This window comes from Zea mays, chromosome 5, assembly GCF_902167145.1.
Source record: "Zea mays cultivar B73 chromosome 5, Zm-B73-REFERENCE-NAM-5.0, whole genome shotgun sequence".
In the NCBI taxonomy this organism is placed as follows: domain Eukaryota; kingdom Viridiplantae; phylum Streptophyta; class Magnoliopsida; order Poales; family Poaceae; genus Zea; species Zea mays.
In genome coordinates, this window is record NC_050100.1 from 173,179,515 (window position 1) to 173,199,197 (window position 19,683).

Here is a 19,683-nt window from a genome sequence, read left to right on the forward strand (position 1 = left end):
ACTAGATGCACGGACGCGCTTTCACCGGCAGCAATACATACTCACCTACATGCTTACGCACGACATCGAGTGTGCATAGTTATTTAGCTATACACAGTTACACACACACACACATAAGTATCGGCCAATTCCCGCCACTCTCTAGTCTGTACGTAGCATGGTAAGAAAACAGATAGCATGCACTGTCGTGTCTCGATCGATCTTGATCGAGCGTCCTGCTGCAGTAGCCACAACGGTTAGCATGCATGTTGCAGTAGCCACAGCGGTTGCAAAAGGGGTCAGACACACACACACACACACACAAAGCGACTGCCGGAATGACCGTACGTAGAGACGAGTGAGAGCCGGAGGTCACGTTATACACCAGCGGGGCCGGCGGCCATTCAATTCTTTCCAAGTTCCCATGCCCTTCTCGACCTGCTTCTCCAGTTCCCCTGCTCCTCATGACCACCACTATAATCCGAGGCGATATATAGCACGTATACGTAGTAGCATGCAAAAATCTGCCACGCGCACCCGCATGCGCGTGTTTACTATACATGCACAGTACCAACGTCTCTGATATTCTTTCTGTGTGTGTGTGGTAGTGAGTGACTAGTGACTGACTGCAGTCAGGGTACTGTGCGCCTGCATGCCTGCGACCCCCTGCATGCACGCAGCACATTCATCAGGAGGATGGATGGAATGACCTGACATGGGGCTTTTGCTCGCCAGCACGTTCAGACAATCAGGCAGCCATCCAGGCAGCTGCTGCTAGCTGCTGCCACTGTTCCCTTGTAGTAGTAGTGCTTCTCTTCTTATCGGAGTCAGGTCCAGGTCAGGTCGTCAGGTCAGGTCAGTTCAGGTAATTAGTTCAGGGCCGAGTACCATGCACTCTCCAAAACTCCATGGAGTAGTGTACGACGACCCTACTAAAACCCTGCCGCTTTTGGCCGGATAATGCCACCTAAGTGCTTTTTTTTATTAGCGCCCTCTCTTCTTTTCCTCTTTGCCGCCTTTGCTGCTCTCAACTCCCTTTGAACAGATTAAGGCCGGCCGGGGCGGGGCGCCGGGCCCCTTGTTGGAACAGCGAAGGATGGGCCAAACTGATCTTGATCCATTTCATTGAAAGGCATTAATTATGAACCCCAAACCTATCGACAGGCTCTCAGTCTCAGCTGCTTGTTCCGTTCTCTCTGCTTTTAATTTGTGATCGACCCTTAACCAACCAAAGAGGACTGCTACGACACACACAAAGGGCTAAGAGAGAGAAAGCCCCAGATCAGCATCTCTTTGCCTTGCATTGCTTTGCTCATATGATTCTATACATACTCTTTCGGTCTTTCCCCGCTCTCCCTTTAGAGCTAGTTTGGGAGCCACAAAACCAAAGAGGGTTAGAGAGGCTATAATCTCCTTTTTATTTAAAATTGAATAAGAAGGAGATTATAGCTCCTCCAATTCCCTCCGGTTTTTTAGCTACCAAAGTAGCTCTTAATTCTTTTTCAAATGCTTGTGTTTTTGTTGTGTCATTTTATTTTATTTTTAGCAACAATTACCCCCCCCCCCCCCCCCCCTTCTGTTGCCTTTGTTTGCGTTTCTACTAGCAGTGTTACTTTCCCATGCAGCTCTCCTTTTCTGGCGGTTTTTTTCCCGCCTTTGCAGAGCAGCCCGCTGCACTTTGCTATCATTAGGGCTTGTCCTCTTGCTGCCCTTTGGGCCCAAGCAAATTGTGGTGATGACCACAGCTTTTATTTCTTGACTGCGACTCTCTGGATTAGTTTCCAAAGAGACATACCGGCCGGGAGACAGACCAATCTTATATTATATATTTACATCACATAGTAAAAAAAAAACCCTAAACTTCTTAGCACTCAGAAAAAGCTTTCTACAGATGGCCAAATGATGACGGCAGAACGAATTTACAGGGAAGTTCTTTTCAGTAAGAAATAAGTGAATTAAAAATGGTATATATGTGTAAGTAGTCATGATCATGGATGGTGCACATTTCTTCACGTACGTATTTTGCATGCATGGTATGTAGTAGGTAGAGATGAGAGGAAGCCATAAGAGATGATTTATGGATATAATGACGCCGAGTTTCCTGAAAGTGACGACGACGACAGCAGATATAGAACTATAGGAGTATGAACAACTTATGATCAAATTGCTGCTTCTTTTCCCCGCACTGTTTCACATCCCTATAAAGAACAACGTTCTGGCACGGCTTTCAATGCACACTTACTATGTCATTATGACCTGGTCAATGGCGCTTAACCACACTTTGATGCACAGGCTTTGGCTTTTAACTCTTGATGCCGATGATTACTGTTCACATCCCTAGAATGAACATGAATATCACCACTAGTAACGTGAAATGCCACAATATATATATGTCATGCCCGGTTTTAAGGAGAAAACAGAATGCACTCAAAAAGTTTACTCATACATACAACGACATCATTAGCGATGACAATAACCCATATGCAACATAAACGTTGTTTTCAGCTTATTATGTATGGATTCGTAGGTCAAATAGAAAGATACAACTATTATATTAAACATCAAAGATCAGCAGGACTAGTGGCCTCCATATGCATTGATTGAGAAGACAACAAACCAAGTTTTCACCACTGTCTTCATAAGTATACACCCATATACCTTCATCTGAGCAACAATGCATATACCAAGTTTGAATAGTTTTGGTACTCAGCAAGTATGGAAATTAAAGATGTTATGCAGATTAAAGTCAAGAAAGACAAAGAGTTTGTTTGTTTTAGATTATAATCTGCCCAAATTATATATATATATATATATGTATGTATATATATATATATATATATATATATATATATATATATATATATATGTATGTATGTATGTATGTATGTATGTATGTATGTATGTATAATATCTAGCTTAAATAATCTAGACGGAAGCATACATATAGATTATTACTGGATGTCATATTATCATAATCTGCTCAAGAGGTGCTTATTTGAGATTATTTTTTTGGTAAAGACCCGCTAGCCATAGCAACTTCAAGAGAAATTACCCACTATTGCCATTCTTTAAAAAAAAACATTTCATTTATTTTTCCTTACTCCTGCTACGTAACACATGACTAAAATTCAATAATCAAAATTCTAATAAGCTAGGTTGCCAAACAACAAGGTCCAAATTATTTAATCTAGATTATATAATTTAAATTATTAAATATTATGTATAATCTAGATTATATAATCTATAAGCTGAAATAGACAGACCGTAAATTTGGTTCTTTTGTTAAAATGATTTTATTTAAATTTTATTTATAAAAAGCAATTATTTATCATGTGATTCTCAACTCTTAATTATTCTCGTAAACAAGGATCATTCATCAAACCACAACCTATAACCAACCAAAACAAAACTCACTAATCGTGTGAGAGTTCATATCGCTCTTAAGCGTGAGCACGACTGTCATAACAGTTTTATCTCTGCAGAGGTTGTACACAATGCCCACGAGAAGTGACTTTTATTACCTCATTATTGTGAGTCTAAATATCTCCATCTAGTCTACGGTTGCAAACCACTTGCTCACTTCCTTGGTATACGACCACGATACCACTTCAATGCTTTTGATGGTTTCAACCAGGTTACATGCGCCCACTAAGATTTCGACCAATAATAAAGTACCCATTTTCTGGAAGGTCCCTTTCTGTGCCAAATGGATATTAGGAGTATCCCTCCTATCTTCCACACACCACTTTTAAAACAGTTACTCTTATATGGGCTTATTTTCCATGTCATGTAATGACAGACAATATATGTTTCCCCTCAAGTCACATACACTATCGATACACTATCGGAATCCGGTTCTTTGCCGAGTGGCAAATGATTTGCCGAGTGTTTTTTTTCGAGCACTCGGTAAAAAAGTTCTTTGCCAAGTGGCAAACAAAAAACACTTGGTAAAAAAGAACACTCGGCAACGAGTTTCTTTGCCGAGTGTTTTTTGACACTCGGCGAAGAGCTTGTTTGCTAAGTGTTTTTTCAACACCAAGCAAATACAATTTAAAAATCGTATTTTGAAGCAGTAAATTTATTCAAATAAAAAGTTTTCAACTACAAATTTGTATAACTCATCAAGATGTACAATTTATATTTTAGTCATTTCTTCAGCATTTTGATCATTTCTTCAGTATTATATTTTGAGACACTCGACAAAAAAGATAGTCTGGCAGTGATAAGATGATTTTTTGGGGGTCGCATGCAGTACGTAAATCTATTCAAGCTTGCCCATCAGTACGTTACTATTTTTTTGTTTGAGTATATATATGCAAATAATAAAAAATATTCAAAATCCTTACTAAAATAAAGCAGGCCACAACGAGTACGTGTCGCCAGCGTCCCTAACGCACCAAGCGAAATATAAAAAAAAAAGTGTAGTTGACAAGTATTTAAACCGGTCTATCTAAAGGGAGCACTACTGTAACCTATATTGATTTGTGTTGTAAAAAAATTATATATCGTATATAGAAACCATAGCGATGTATCTAACTATTAACCTTTATAGATTTCTGAAAAAAAAGAAGACAAAGTGATATGAGCATCTGTCCGAGTGACACTTTATTCCTATCTCATAATAGGGTCCAGAGGGCCGGGGAATGGGAGATCCCAGCTGTACACGCTTCAGGATCGAGTGTCTCCATGCAGACACACTTGCTCCAGGCTCCAGCCAGATCGATCGTTCATATCGTTACCAATCCATCGGTTGATGAGGCCCTGCAGCTGTTTCAAAAGATGAGAGGCCACATCTATCCATCCACCAGACGTTGTATCATCATCATCATTGCCTACTACTACGTCCAGAGCATGCACGGTGATTATTCCCGATGGCAGTTTCTTGTTTGTTTGCATGCAATACACATGAATATAAGCGTGTCGTATTACGTACAACAGGTGCATGCAAAAAGTGTCCCTGTACAATTTTCTCTCTCTCTCGTATATGGTAATTGTTGAATAATTAGACAAATTCTAGATTAAATTCCGAATATAAAATATGACCAAATCAGAACAACTGAAATAAAAAGCCAAATCAGATGATGCGTACTGATTAGACTTACTGATATATGCGCGCGCCGGAATCAGCAGGGTCGATGATGTCGAAGTAGCGAAATCATCAGGGTCGACGAGGTCAGAAGATCACGAGCAGTCGCGTGAAGACGCTTCCCAAAAACCTTATTCGCCCTCTCCCGGTGCAGGATCTAGAAGACGAAGGGTTCCGGAGACCTGCTTTCCTGATCGCAGATGCACCTCTGCGGTCGGGACGAAGGGAACTAAAAGGCGGCTCAGCTATGAAGAGAGGCGAAAGCGAAACTGGGATGATCTGGAGGCTGGCTGCCGGGCTCCTTTTATAGGGCCGAGTCCGCGACCCCCGAGCTTATCCGCCCACGAAAATCTCGCGTTCAGTTGAGATTTTATAGCGATCGGTTAGGATAAGCGTAACAGCCAAGTAACCAAAAAATCAAACGGCAAAAGGAAGCCGCGCCCCCGCAAGGCGAGGGGCCGGATTTCGGCGGACCATTCACGCGCATGTCGTGCGCCCGCTCCCTTCGTCCCGCCCCGGCCAGGCGAGCGAGCGCGCGCGCGTGTGGCTCTCCACACTCTCTCCTCTCATCCATGACTTGGTGAGTGAGTGTGACTTCCACATTTAAGCTAGCTCTACTCCACTAGAACTAGCAATATGGTGCTATTGGTTCCACCTATTCCCCTAGCCATACACTTATATGGGCTTTTGAGATTTTCTTGGGATTTATTTGAATTTCTTAACTGGGCCTAGCCCATAAATCCTAACAATCCCCCACCAGATCTCAAATGTCCATCTGCAGTTTTCGCCACTGTTCACTACTGTTTAATATACTAGTTTTTCAGCAGAGACTGTTAAGTTGAACTTCCGCCTAGAACTCCAAGCTACACCAACCCACAACTTGGACAATGGACTATGCCTTGAATTGCAAGTTTTGCGTGAATGGGTTTCACTTGAAGTCATGACCAGTACTTGGCTACCAGTAGTCCCCTTCTCGGGTGGAGCATATACGTCGTACTCCAAGGTCTCTTCATGAGTTTACTAGAGATCACCCAAATCTCATAGACTGCGACGTTAGACAGTCTAACTCATATAGGTGTGTTCTTTCAAAGAATGTTCTACAGGACAACATCTTCGCTAATACAAGCCAACAGAACACATTAAGGCATAAAGCCAACCTGCCTTACAGCATTTGAGAGTATTGCATCTTTACTTAGAGAGGGTCAAAAGTTACTCTCCTCAGTTCACCAATGGCTTGTTCTTCCCAGGACCTAATTCACGGGATCTCCGATCACATAGACTGGGTTTCCACCATGGCAACTTTATTCGGGTCTCATACCCATCTCTCTCGATGCGATTTCTATCACATTACGTGGTAGTCCCTTGGTAAAAGGATCTGCCAGATTTTTATCTGTTGAAATATAAGTCACACTTATAACTCCGGAGTTTCTCAACTTTCTGACAGACTTCAATCGTCTTTTGACATGTCTTGATGACTTTCCATTATCCTTAGAACTCGTCACTTTAGCAATCACTGTTTGATTGTCACAGTTCATAAGGATAGCTGGTATTGGTTTCTCAACCACCGGCAAGTCCATCAAGAGTTCACGCAACCATTCTGCCTCAACGGTTGCTGTGTCAAGTGCAGCTAGCTCAGCTTCCATGGTTGACCTCGTCAAAATGGTCTGCTTGCATGACCTCCATGATACCGCACCTCCACCAATAGTAAAGACATAACCACTGGTGGCATAAAGCTCATCTACATCAGATATCCAGTTCGAATCACTATATCCTTCAAGTACTGCATGCTGACCAGAATAGTGAATTCCATAACTCATTGTACCTTGCAGGTAGCGCATAACCCGCTCAAGTGCATGCCAATGATCAGTCCCGGGGTTTGACATGAACCTACTCAATTTGCTCACAGCAAACGAGATATCGGGCCTTGTTGCACCGGCAAGATACATAAGTGAACCGACAATCTGATAGTATCTCAATTGGTCTAAACCAATTCTCTTGTTCTTTCGCAGTGTCACACTGGGATCATAAGGTGTTGGAGAAGGTTTGCACTCAGAGAAGCCAAATCGCTTCAAAACCTTTTCAACATAGTGAGATTGCGAGAGAGTAATCCCACCATCTGCCTTAATCAGCTTGATGTTAGAATCACATCAGCTTCTCCCAGATCTTTCATATCAAAACTCTTTGATAGAAAAGACTTGACTTCATTGATCACATCAATGTTTGTGCCAAATATCAATATACCATCAACATATAAGCACAATATAACTCCTTCGCCCCCACCACAGCGATAATATACACACCTGTCTGCCTCATTAATGGCAAAGCCTGCAGACGTTAGAGTCGTGTCAAACTTCTCATGCCACTGCTTTGGTGCTTGCTTTAGACCATACAAAGATTTCAATAACTTGCACACCTTGCTTTCTTGACCCTTTACTACAAATCTATCAGGCTGTTCCATATAGATTTCCTCGTCCAGCTCTCCATTAAGAAAAGTTGTCTTTACATCCATCTGATGAACAAGGAGACCATACGAGGCAGCCAAAGAAAGTAGTACTCGAATATTAGTCATTCTAGCAACAGGTGAGTAAGTATCAAAGAAGTCTTCTCCTTCTTTCTGAGTATAGCCTTTAGCCACAAGCCTAGCCTTGTACTTTTCAATTGTACCATCAGGCTTGAGCTTCTTTTTAAACACCCACTTACAACCCACAGGTTTGCATCCATAAGGTCGATCAGTGACTTCCCACGTACCATTTGAAACAATGGTGTCCATCTCATTATGAACTGCTTCTTTCCAATCATCTGCATCTGGAGATGCAAATGCTTCTGCAATGGTAGTAGGAGTATCGTCCACAAGGTACACAATGAAATCATCACCAAAGGATTTTTCAACCCTTTGTCCCTTGCTCCTTTTAGGAGCATCATTGTCATCCTCCTCTAGGACAATTTCATGTGGCTGTTCAAAACTCAGGAGTTATCTCAGAAGAATATCTAGAATTGCTATGAATGTCTTTCATTGGAAATATATGTTCAAAGAAAGCAGCTGTCAGCGTTTCGAGACCGGGGGGTCCCTTGGGCCGACGAGTGAGTGTCGCCGCGTGCCCCAGCCCAGATGGGTCGAGCGCGAGGGCGAGCGCGAAGGGGGGAGAGCGAGGCGGCCGGAGACCGGCGTGAGAGAGGTGGGAATCCCACGGCCTTCGTGTTCGTCCCGCGCCCAGGTCGGGTGCGCTTGCAGTAGGGGGTTACAAGCGTCCACGCGGGAGAGGGAGCGAGCGGCCCCAAGCGAGCGCCTGTCTCGTCCTCGTCCCCGCGCGGCCAACCCTCTCTAAGAGGGCCCTGGTCCTTCCTTTTATAGGCGTAAGGAGAGGAGCCAGGTGTACAATGGGGGGTGTAGCAGAGTGCTACGTGTCTAGCGGAGGAGAGCTAGCGCCCTAAGTACATGCCGATGTGGCAGCCGGAGAGATTTTGGCACCCAGCTGGTGTGATGTCGTGGCCGTCGGAGGAGCGATGGAGCCTGGTGGAGGGACAGCTGTCGGAGCGGTTGGGTCCTTGCTGACGTCCTCTTGCTTCCGTAAGGGGGCTGAGAGCCACCGTCGTCACAGAGTATGTGGGGCGCCATCATTGCCTATCTAGCGGAGCGAGCCAGACGGGACACCAGTCTTGTCTCTTGCGGCCCGAGTCAGCTCGGGGTAGGGCGATGATGGCGCCTCCTGTTGATGTGGCTGGTCTGTGCCCTAGGTTGGGCGATGTGGAAGCTCCTCCGAAGCCGAGGTTGAGTCTGTCTTCCGTGGCCGAGGTCGAGTCCGAGCCCCTGGGTCGAGCGAGGCGGAGGTCGTCGGCTGAGGCCAGGGCGGAGTCCGAGCCCTGGGGTCGGGCGAAGCGGAGTTCGTCGTCTTCTGGGACTTGGCCCGAGTCCGAGCCCTGGGTCGGGCAGAGCGGAGTTCGCCGTCTTCCGGGACTTAGCCCGAGTCCGAGCCCTAGGTCGGGCGGAGCGGAGTTCGCCGTCTTTCGGGACTTAGCCCGAGTCCGAGCCTTGGGTCGGGCGGAGCGGAGTTTGCCGTCTTCCGGGACTTAGCCCGAGTCCGAGCCCTGGGTCAGGCGGAGCGGAGTTCGTCGTCTTCCGGGACTTAGCCCGAGTCCGAGCCCTGGGTCGGGCGGAGCGGAGTTCGTCGTCTTCCGGGACTTAGCCCGAGTCCAAGCCCTGGGTCGGGCGGAGCGGAGTTCGCCGTCTTCCGGGACTTAGCCCGAGTCCGAGCCCTAGGTCGGGCGGAGCGGAGTTCGCCGTCTTCCGGGGCTGAGCCCGAGTCCGAGCCCTGGGTCGGGCGAAGCGGAGCTTCCTATGGTGCCTTCGACAGGGCCTGACTGCCTGTCAGCCTCACTCTATCAAATGGCACCGCAGTCGGAGTGGCGCAGGCGGCGCTGTCCTTCTGTCAGGCCGGTCAGTGGAGCGGCGAAGTGACGGCGGTCACTTCGGCTCTGCCGAGGGGCGCGCGTCAGGATAAAGGTGTCAGGCCACCTTTGCATTAAATGCTCCTGCGACTTGGTCGGTCGGTGCGGCGATTTAGTCAGGGTTGCTTCTTAGCGAAGGCAAGGCCTCGGGCGAGCCGGAAATATGTTCGCCGTTGGAGGGGGGCCTCGGGCGAGACGGAAATCCTCCGGGGTCGGCTGCCCTTGTCCGAGGCCAGGCTCGGGCGAGGCGTGATCGAGTCGCTCGAATGGACTGATCCCTGACTTAGTCACACCCATCAGGCCTTAGCAGCTTTATGCTGATGGGGGTTACCAGCTGAGAATTAGGAGTCTTGAGGGTACCCCTAATTATGGTCCCCGACAGTAGCCCCCGAGCCTCGAAGGGAGTGTTAGCACTCGCTTGGAGGCTTTCGTCGCACTTTTTTGCAAGGGGACCAGCCTTTCTCGGTTGCATTTTGTTTCGGTGGGTGCGCGCGAGCGCACCCGCCGGGTGAAGCCCCCGAGGCCTCGGAGGAGTGGTTTCACTCCTTCGAGGTCTTAATGCCTCGCGTAATGCTTCGGCTGGTCTGGTTGTTCCCTCATGCGAGCTGGCCGTAGCCCGGGTGTACGGTCGGGTCCCAAGTTCTCGGGCTGGTATGTTGACGCTGTCAACGGTTCGGCCGGAGCCGGGTTTGCGAGAGCAGCCCCCGAGCCTCTGCACAGGGCGAGAGGGCGATCAGGGACAGACTCGGCTTTTTTACATACGCCCCTGCGTCGCCTTTCCGCAAGGAGGAGGGGGGAAAGCGCCATGTTGCCCTCGATGGGCGCCGAACATGGTGTCTCCGGTGAGCTGCAAGCGGGTAATCCGAGTGGACGTCCGTGCCCCGTTCGTTAGGGGTCGGCTAGGGGCCCAGAGGCACGCCCAAAAGTACCTGCAGGTGATCTGCCGGACCCGGTCCCCTGGCGACGGGGTCCGAGGGCTCGATGCCTCCCTCTGATGGCATTCTGTTACAAGATCATTCCGGCTGGTCTCGGAAATGTCCTAGGGTACCTCGGGAGCGTAGCCCGAGCCTTGGTTATGTATCGAACGTACCCATGGTCATCCCTCGCTCGGCGTCTGAGGCGGCTGTGAACCCTTCGGGGGCCAGCCTTCGAACCCCTGATCAGTAATGGGCGTGGAGCCCGAGTAGCCTGAGGCGGTCGTGGAATCCTTCGGGGGGCCGGCCTTCGAACCTCTGACCAGTAGTGGGTGTAGGGCCCACGCGATCTGAGGCGGCTGTCGAACCCTTCAGGGGGCCAGCCTTCGAACCTCTGATCAGTAGGGAGACTCGGAGCCTGGTTCCTTCACGGGGAAGGATCCTTTTCGGGGTATCCCCCTTTCCCGGTCCCTGTTGCAAGAGAGAGAGAGAAAGAGGAAAAAAGGAAAAGGATACGAAATCGAACGACGCGGCGTACCTTTACTGGCGCGGTCATTATGGCGAAGGCGAAGCGTCGCCCGCTTCTCCTGCCAGAGGCGCCGCCTGTCCCGCCGCGGAGTTAATGCGACGGGGCGAGTGGTTGGCGGGGCGGTCGTTGCGCGTGCGCGAGCCGTTCGAGGAACGGAACACGGGCACGTTGTCTTCACGCCGTGAGAGAGGGTTCTCTTGCTGCCCCTGGATGGGATGTGAGCTTGGCTGACGACGTGACTGCTGCTCCTGCCCGCCTGCCACCGTCATTACTGCCGACCCATTTTTGGCCGCACTGACCGCCGCGCCAGGCTGGCGCTGCTGGGTCGTGCGCTGGGTCGCCTCGAGTCGCGGTATTGGTTCCGCAGTCGAGGAGGCGCGGTGGTGGCGCAAGTGGCGGTGCAGTTGCATGCACGAAGCAGTCGGCGCGCCGGTTGCATGACGCGTGGGCCTGGGCCTCCAGGCTGGGCGTGTCGGGAGTCGGAGAAGGGCGTCCACTTGGCGCGGTTGCATGCCGCCTGCATGGCTGCCCGCCTCTTTCGCCCGTTGGTCTGGGCAAAAGTGGAGGGTCACTTGTAACCGCTGGGCGGTCGTGCGCACCGCGCGTGGCGGTTTGGCTTCTTCTGCTCTGAGTCGGTTTGCATGACGTGTGGGACCCAGCCCCCGCGCCGCAGGGGGGGACCTTGGAGTGTGTTGGAGAAGACTCAGCCCGCGACGGTTGGGGGCGCAAGTAGGGAGAGTCGCCTTTAAAAGGAGGGCGACCCCCTTCGGAAGGCGACCATGTCTTCGCGCTCCCTTATGCATCGTGTCTTTCCACCTTCCAAGCCCCCGGATGGGGGATACCCGCCGTCTTTTCGCCTCATCGTTGGAGGAATGCAACTCCGTGGGAGTTGGTACCTTTCAGCCATCGTTCGGCTTCAAGGATTTTCATCATGCAGCCTGGCTGCACCCCTCCGCCGGCGGTCACCCAAGATGGTGACCTCCAGCTTGATGGTGGGGGCAAGCGAGCCGGGCTGCGGCCTCTGCCCCTCCCTCAGCCTCAAGGATTTTCATCACCAGGGCTGGGGAGGGGAGTGTGCCGAGTTGGGGTCGACCCCTGCGTGGGTGGTGGCCCGCTCCTTCACTCAGTGATCGGAGGGAAGGGCGGTCGTCGTCCGTGGCGCCGGCAGCTGCACCGTGCCTGGCTCTCGGACGCGAGTGGCTTCGGAGCCGCTCATGGCGCCGGCGTCTGCCACGGCAGCTGGAAGAGGTTCTTCCGCCGACGAGATAGCCAGGGCCGGCCACGGACCGACCTCCAACTCTACGGCCTTCTGCCCGTCCTTGCCTCACGAGTTTGGGCATGGGCGGGGGCCTCTTAGCAGCAGCATCCGCCCTGAGGTCAGTGCTGCCGCTGTTCGGCCCTCCGGAGCAGAAGTCGTCGTCGTCGTCGCTGCTGCTGGAGCGGGTGACGACGCGCCGTTCGTCGGTCTTCTGTTGCTCCGCAGGCCCTCCCCCATCGAGTGGGGTTGTTCGTACCTGCGGAGGGGGAACCGGAGTTCCGTTTGTAATGGCACTTTGAATGCCAGTGTTTTTGTTCATTGCGGTTGTCGAGGCCTGAACATGTATGTAATTTTGGCATGGAGCCGTGTTTTTTCCTCATTTTCGAGCACTAAGACTCGCCTGTTGGTTGTCTGAACCGCTTCACCAAGCGTGAGTCGCCCCGTGTCAAGGTGACGAGTGAGGTATCCGTATCCCAGAGGCGTAGGAGTCCCTCGGCTCGGTCGGCCTTGTTGCCTGAGGCTCCTCTAGCTTAGTTAAAGGGACCCCTTGGCCGCTCTTGGATGAGCCGAGGCCAGGGGTAGCGATATCAGCATGAACAGGGGCAGAGTTGGCTCAAAAAAGGAAACCTGGTTGGCCGGAGCCCAGCCGGGTCGTCCGTTAGCGGGACCGACGCCGGAGTTGGCCAGCCGAGGCCTCCGGTCGGGCTGGCGCCCTTGGAAGACGGTTGGCTGAGGCCCCGGGGCGACCGGCCGAGCCGCCTGCTCGGGCCGGATTCCCGGAGAAGACCCTGGCAGCGATTGCCCGGGCGTGGCGATGACGTCGTCCTTCAGAGTGGAGATCCTCGGACCGCGTCGCCGTCCGAGGCTAGGTCGGACCTCGCCGAAGGTGTCGTCGATGCTGAGGGTGCTGCTGCCCCCTTCCAGCGTCAAGACCCGAGCCTGCAGGATCAGATTGTCTTGTAGCGTGTGCCTCCTGCGGCCGCCGAGGCCAAAACATACATCCTCGCTGTGTCGTAAAGCTGCGTCTCTTTTCCTCTTGTTTCGAGTATCTGGACTTTTTTGTCGGTAACAGGGATGTTTGTGCGAGCGAGAGTTGCTTCTCGCGGAAGGTGATGAGTGAGGTATCCGTATCCCGGAGGCGTAGGAGTCCCTCGGCTCGGTCGGCCTTGCCGCTTACGCGCACTTTTACCCGCCCATGAGGCTCTGTCATCGACTCAGTCGGGAAGGCTCGAAGGATCGCTTCGGCAGAAGAACTTCCGAACGTGAAGACTTGTTCGGTCGCGGAATCACTTATCCGAATCGTGAGTTACTTATCGTAGAAGGTGATGAGTGAGGTATCCGTATCCCGGAGGCGTAGGAGTCCCTCGGCTCGGTCAGCCTTGGCTGCTTACGTGTACTCCGTCGTCTTCAGGATCCACTTTTCGAAGTAGTCAAAAAGCACGAAAGATATTCTGGCAGAAGAGATCTTTTTTTTCGAGGAAAATTTCAACGCAGAGGGGGTTCCCCCCTTTTAGCCCCCGAGGGAGGGTCGGGCTTTGCCGAGGCGAGGCCGACCCTTCCTTGATGACTAAACTTTGCGTGGGTGCGAGGTATATGAACAACTTGAAAACATCTTAAGGGTAGAAGCGATGTAGCTGTTGGATGTTCCAAGCGTTGCCGTAGACCTCGCCTTGACTGTTGGCCAGCTTGTACATTCTGGGCTTCAGAACCTTGGTGATGACGAATGGTCCCTCCCAGGGGGGTGTGAGCTTGTGCCTCCCTCGGGCGTCTTGTCGCAGCCGAAGCACCAGGTCGCCCACCTGGAGGTCTCGGGACCGGACCCCTCGGGCGTGGTAGCGTCGCAGGGACTGCTGGTACCGTGCCGAGTGTAGTAAGGCCTTGTCCCGAGCCTCTTCCAGCTGGTCCAGCGAGTCTTCTCGGCTAGCTTGGTTGCTTTGATCGCTGTAGGCCTTCGTCCTTGGGGAGCCATATTCCAGGTCTGTGGGCAAGACAGCCTCGGCCCCGTAGACTAGGAAGAACAGCGTGAAACCCGTGGCTCGGCTCGGCGTTGTCCTCAGGCTCTAGACCACCGAGGGGAGTTCCTTCATCCATCGCTTGCCGAATTTGTTGAGGTCGTTGTAAATCCGAGGCTTGAGCCCCTGTAGAATCATGTCGTTGGCACGCTCTACTTGCCCATTTGACATGGGATGAGCCACGGTGGCCCAGTCCACCCGGATGTGGTGATCCTCGCAGAAGTCCAAGAACTTTCTGCCGGTGAACTGGGTGCCATTGTCGGTGATGATGGAGTTCGGGACCCCGAAGCGATGGATGATGTTGGTGAAGAACGCCATCGCCTGCTCGGACCTGATGCTGTTCAGAGGTCGAACCTCGATCCACTTGGAGAATTTGTCGATGGCGACCAGCAGGTGCGTGTAGCCCCCGGGCGCCTTCTGCAAGGGGCCGACGAGGTCCAGACCCCACACAGCAAAGGGCCAGGTGATGGGTATCGTGTAGAGCCTGAGCGGGCAGGTGGGTCTGCTTCGCATAGAATTGACACCCTTCGCAGGTGCGGACAATTCTAGTGGCGTCGGCCACCGCCGTCGGCCAGTAGAAGCCCTGTCGGAAGGCATTCCCGACAAGGGCTCGAGGCGCTGCGTGATGGCTGCAAGCCCCCGAGTGTATCTCCTGCAGGAGTTCCTGACCTTCGGCGACGGAGATGCATCGCTGGAGGACGCCTGAGGGGCTGCGGTGGTAGAGCTCCTTCTCTTCGCCCAGCAAGACGAACGACTTGGCGTGCCGCGCCACCCGCCGAGCCTCGGCTCGGTCGAGGGGTAGCTCTCCTTGGTGGAGAAATTGCAGGTACGGGGTCTGCCAGTTTCGATCAGGCGTGACCCCGCTTTGCTCCACCTCGACGTGCAGCGTCTCACCCTCGGGGGCCGAGGGTACCTCGGGCTGAACCGAGGGCGCCTCGGCCCGAGCTGAGGGTGCCTCGGGCTGTGCCGAGGTTACCTCGGGCTGGACCGAGGGTACCTCGGACTGGGCTGAGGGCGCCTCAGGCTTGGGCGGGTCGTCGATCTTGACGGAGGGTTGATGCAGATCCCGGGAGAAGACGTCCGGGGGAACCGTTGTTCGCCCCAAGGCTATTTTAGCCAGCTCGTCCGCAGTCTCGTTGTAGCGCCGAGCGATGTGGTTAAGCTCGAGAACTTGTCTTCCAAGCGCCGAACCTCATCGCAGTAGGCCTCCATCTTCGGGTCGCGGTAGTGGGAGTTCTTCATGACTTGGTCGATGACGAGCTGTGAGTCACCACGGGCGTCGAGGCGCCGGACCCCTAGCTCGATGGCGATCCGCAACCCGTTGACCAGAGCCTCATACTCAGCCACATTGTTGGACGCCGGGAAATGGAGGCGTAGCACATAGCGTAGGTGTTTCCCGAGGGGCGAGATGAAGAGTAGGCCTGCGCCGGCTCCCGTCTTCATCAACGACCCGTCGAAAAACATGGTCCAGAGCTCCGGTTGGATCGGAGCCATCGGTAGCTGGGTGTCGACCCATTCGGCTACGAAGTCCGCCAAGACCTGGGACTTGATGGCCTTCCGAGGGGCGAACGAGATTGTCTCGCCCATGATTTCCACCGCCCACTTTGCAATCCTACCTGAGGCCTCTCGGCACTGGATGATCTCCCCCAGGGGGAAGGATGACACCACAGTTACCGGATGAGACTCGAAGTAGTGTCGCAACTTCCGCCGCGTCAGGATCACTGCATACAGCAGCTTCTGAACTTGTGGGTAGCGGACCTTGGTTTCGGACAGTACCTCGCTGACGAAGTAAACTGGCCTCTGAATGGGCAATGCATGCCCCTCTTCTTGCCTCTCGACCACAATCGCGGCGCTAACCACCTGAGTGGTCGCGGCGACGTAGACCAAGAGGGCTTCTCCGGCAGCTGGAGGCACCAAGATAGGCGCCTTTGTGAGGAGCGCCTTCAAGTTCCCGAGAGCTTCCTCGGCCTCGGGGGTCCAAGTGAAGCACTCGGCCTTCCTTAAGAGGCGGTACAGAGGTAGACCTCTTTCACCGAGGCATGAGATGAAACGGCTCAGAGCCGCGAGTCATCCCATGACCCTCTGTACGCCTTTCAAGTCCTTGATGGGCCCCATGCTGGTGATGGCTGCGATCTTCTCCGGGTTGGCTTCGATGCCCCGCTCGGAGACGATGAACCCCAAGAGCATGCCTCGGGGCACCCCGAAGACACACTTCTCGGGATTGAGCTTGACGCCTTTCGCCTTGAGGCATCGGAATGTCACTTCAAGGTCGGAGAGGAGGTCGGAAGCTTTCCTCATCTTGACTACGATGTCATCGACATAGGCTTCGACCGTGCGGCCAATGTGTTTGCCGAACACATGGTTCATGCACCGCTGGTACGTCGCGCCCGCATTCCTCAAGCCGAACGACATGGTGACATAGCAGTACATGCCGAAGGGCGTGATGAAAGAAGTTGCGAGCTGGTCGGACTCTTTCATCCTGATTTGATGATACCCTGAGTAGGCATCAAGGAAAACAGGGTTTCACACCCAGCAGTGGAATCCACGATTTGATCGATGCAAGGTAGAGGGTAGGGAACCTTCGGACATGCTTTGTTGAGACCAGTGTAGTCTACACACATCCGCCATTTCCCCCCTTTCTTTCTCACAAGCACGGGGTTGGCAAGCCATTCGGGATGGAATACCTCTTTGATGAACCCTGCTGCCATTAGCTTGTGGATCTCCTCGCCTATGGCTCTGCGCTTCTCTTCGTCGAATCGGCGCAGAGGCTGCTTGACAGGTCGGGCTCCGACCCGAATATCCAGCGAGTGCTCGGCGACATCCCTCGGTATGCCGGGCATGTCCGAGGGACTCCACGCGAAGACGTCAGCGTTTGCGCGGAGAAAGTCGACGAGCACTGCTTCCTATTTGGGATCGAGCCCGGAGCCGATCCGGATCTGCTTGGAGGCGTCGCCGCTGGGGTCGAGGGGGACGGCCTTAACCGTCTCCACTGGCTCGAAGTTGCCGGCATGGCGTTTCACGTCTGGCACCTCCTTAGAGAGGCTTTCCAGATCGGCGATGAGGGCCTCGGACTCGGCGAGGGCCTCGGCATACTCCACGCACTCCACGTCGCATTCGAACGCGTGCTTGTACGTGGGGCCGACGGTGATGACCCCGTTGGGGCCCGGCATCTTGAGCTTCAGGTAGGTGTAGTTGGGGACGTCCATGAACTTCGCGTAGCATGGCCTTCCCAGTACCGCGTGGTAGGTTCCTCGGAACCCGACCACCTCGAACGTTAGGGTCTCCCTTCGGAAGTTGGAGGGCGTTCCGAAGCAGACAAGAAGGTCGAGTTGTCCGAGGGGCTGGACGTGCTTCCCGGGAATGATCCCAAGGAAGGGCGCAGCGCCTGCTTGGACGGAGGACAGATCAACACGCAGGAGCCCGAGGGTCTCGGCGTAGATGATGTTGAGGCTGCTGCCTCCGTACATAAGGACCTTGGTGAGCCTGACGTCACCGATGACGGGGTCGACGACGAGCGGGTATTTCCCCGGGCTCGGCACGTGGTCGGGGTGGTCAGCTTGGTCGAAGGTGATGGGCTTGTCGGACCAGTCTAGGTAGACTGGCGCCGCCACCTTCACCGAGCAGACCTCCCGGCGCTCTTGCTTGCGGTGCCGAGCCGAGGCATTCGCCGCTTGTCCACCGTAGATCATGAAGCAGTCGCGGACCTCGGGGAACTCTCCTGCTTGGTGATCTTCCTTCTTGTCATCGTCGCGGGCCCTGCCACCCTCCGCGGGTGGCCCGGCCCTGTGGAAGTGGCGCCGAAGCATGACGCACTCCTCAAGGGTGTGCTTGACGGGCCCCTGGTGATAGGGGCACGGCTCCTTGAGCATCTTGTCGAAGAGGTTGGCACCTCCGAGGGGCTTCCGAGGGTTCTTGTACTCGGCGGCGGCGACAAGGTCCGCGTCGGCGGCGTTGCGTTTCGCTTGCGACTTCTTCTTGCCTTTCTTCTTAGCGTCGCGCTGAGTCGACGCCTCGGGAGCATCTTCCGGTGGGCGGCCCTGGGGCTGCTTGTCCTTTCGGAAGATAGCCTCGACCGCCTCCTAGCCGGAGGCGAACTTGGTGGCGATGTCCATCAGCTCGCTCGCCCTGGTGGGGGTCTTGCGACCCAACTTGCTCACCAGGTCGCGGCAAGTGGTGCCGGCGAGAAACGCGCCGATGACATCCGAGTCGGTGATGTTGGGCAGCTCGGTGTGCTGCTTCGAGAATCGCCGGATGTAGTCCCGGAGAGACTCTCCCGGCTGCTGCCGGCAGCTTCGGAGGTCCCGGGGCGCACGTACGTGCTCTGGAAATTGCCGGCGAAAGCTTGGACTAGGTCGTCCCAGTTGGAGATCTGCCCCAGAGGCAGGTGCTCCAACCAGGCGCGAGCGGTGTCGGAGAGGAACAGGGGGAGGTTGCGGATGATGAGGTTGTCGTCGTCCGTTCCACCCAGTTGGCAGGCCAGACGGTAGTCCGCGAGCCACAGTTCCGGTCTCGTCTCCCCCGAGTACTTTGTGATAGTAGTCGGGGTCGGAACCGGGTCGGGAACGGTGCCCGTCGGATGGTCCGGCTGAAGGCCTGCGGACCGGGCGGTTCGGGCGAGGGACTCCGATCCTCCCCGCTGTCGTAGCGTCCCCCACGCCTGGGGTGGTAGCCTCGGCGCACCCTCTCGTCGAGGTGGGCCCGACGGTCGCGGTGATGGTGCTCGTTGCCGAGGCGGCCCGGGGCCGCAGGCGCGGTGTTGCGCGTGCGCCCGGTGTAGACCGAGGCTTCCCGCATGAATTGGGAAGTCACGGCATGAGGTTCTGAGGGGTACCCCTACCTTCGGGAGGTAGAGCTCTCGGTCCGTCGGACCGCAGCGCCTTCCAGGAGATTCTTGAGCTCCCCTTGGATTCGCCGACCCTCGGTGGTTGATGGCTCCGGCATCGCGCGGAGAAGCATCGCTGCCGCAGCCAGGTTCTGGCCGACCCCACTGGATGCGGGTGGCGGCCTGACCCTGACGTCGTCGGCGACGCGGTGCTGGAAGCCCTGGGGCAGATGACGTATTTCTCCGGCCGAGGGTTGGCCCGCCCATGCCTGCCCGACGTCCCGGCGGATCGGCTCAAGCGCTCCTGCTCCCTCGTCGAGCCTGGCCTGCACCCCGTGGATTTGCTCGAGCTGTGGGTCATGGCCCCCTGCCTGAACGGGGACCACAGCTAGCTCCCGTGGGATGTCAACGCGGGGCACCGGCCTAGGGAGATCACCGTCCTCCGGCATGCCGAGATGATTGCCTTCGGAGGGACCCCCTAGATCGACGTGGAAACATTCGTGGCTTGGGCCGCAGTCCTCGTCGTCGAGGCTGCGGCTACCGTCGGAACAGTCGGAGAGGCAGTAGTCACATGCGGTCATGAAGTCCCGCATGGCACTGGGGTTGCCAAGTCCAGAGAAATCCCAACAGATGCTGG